Raw genomic sequence first — 1763 nt, 5'->3', positions numbered from 1 at the left:
CTAGGAGGCAGGGCTAGCTGACGGAAGGCAGGGCTAGCAGGCAGGAGGCAGGGCTAGCTGACGGGAGACAGGAAGATAGACGGAGCGGGGACTCTCCTCCACTGCAGGGCCCCCCCTTCCTCACGGGCCCCATAGCAGCTGCATGGTCTGCCTATATGGTAGATACGCCACTGATAACTGATATCTGTCTATGTGCTCTTTAGTGCAAAGATCTGACTTCTAAAAACTCATAGCCCCAGACTGAAAAACCTAGCATGCAGAGTTTTTCTGTCTGGCAATATTTGACATTCAACATCACAAGTGATGCAGTGGATGAATCTGAACCATGCCAGTAGAAAATTATGGGCTCAATCCTAGCTTAAAGGTGTTATCCAGGATAGGTCATCATTACTAGATCGGCAGGGTTCCGAGTCTTAGCACCTCCGCTGATCAGCACTTACAGAGCCACCGTGCACCCCTCCAAGCACAGTGCTGTACATTGTATAGTGGCTGTGCTTAGTATTGCAGCCCAGCCCTATTCATGTCAATGCTGCAACTAGGCCCAGGCTGCAGCGCTCATGGAGTGCTAGACTCTTATACTAGCTGATCAACAGGGGTCCCGAGTGTTGGAGAACAGGTCATCAATATTGATTAACTGATAACCCCTTTAAGTTATTATTATTATTTATTATTAAAGAGACATTCATTCCATAGCGCTGTACATATAAAAAGGGTTATACATACCTAATACAGACAAGTGCACTAAGCATGAACAAGACGAGTTACAGACTGGTACAGAAGGAGAGAGGGCCCTGCCCGTGAGGGCTTACAATCTACATGGTATGGGAGAAGGACACAGTAGGTGCGGGTGAAGCTGGTCATGGCGGTATAGAGGCAGCAGGGTCACTGGTTGTAGGCTTGTCTGAAGAGGTGGGTTTTTAAGTTTCCTTTTGAAGGATTCCACTGTAGGTGAGAGTCTGATATGTTGGGGTAGCGAGTTCTAGAGAATGGGGGATGCACAGGAGAAATCTTGGAGGCGATTGTGGGAAGAGGCGATAAGAGGAGAGAAGGAGGTCTTGTGAGGATCGGAGATTGCGTGTGGGGATGTATCGGGAAAGTAGCTCAGAGATGTAGGGAGAGGACAGGTTGTGGACACAATTGTATTTATTTGTTAGTATTTTGAACTGAATTAAGTATCCTACAGGCGTTTTCTGTACCTTGCTGGAGGATAACTCAGCTAGATCGCAGGAGATATGTAAAAGGGTCCTAACACTAGTGTTTAACCCTGCTGGTACACAATGCATCCGAATTATTAAGATGTAGTAATTCTGGCATGTCTGTGGGAGGTCCGTGTACCAGAAAAAAATCTATACCATCAAGAAAGTTGGCATATATTTCTGGTGTGGATCAGTTTTTTAGCACACATTTCATTAAATGTATCGGGCCGTGAAGGTCCACCCTGTGGCCCACCCGGCTCACTGTTTTTGTAAAAGTGATGAGGATAGCAGTTGTCAAAAAGTCACCCATTTTGGCTCAAAACAGCACTTCTGCTAATATGTGTGCATTTTGTACACCTGAAAACTTGAGTACCAGCATGCTACATTCCCCGTTTGGTTTTGTATGGCAATATTACTAGGTTCCCTCCATGCGTTGGCTCTTCTCAGGTTAGTTGTGCTGCTGGTTGGGTTACTATATAATCCTGATGTCTAACCACCAGGGGTTGAATGACAGGATTGATATAGAACATCTCTATCACTTTGGATTATTACCATCCTTATATTCAT

The sequence above is a fragment of the Bufo bufo genome, chromosome 9 (assembly GCF_905171765.1).
Source record: "Bufo bufo chromosome 9, aBufBuf1.1, whole genome shotgun sequence".
In the NCBI taxonomy this organism is placed as follows: domain Eukaryota; kingdom Metazoa; phylum Chordata; class Amphibia; order Anura; family Bufonidae; genus Bufo; species Bufo bufo.
The sequence above is the reverse complement of the archived record's forward strand: the minus strand, read 5'-3'. Positions refer to the sequence as shown.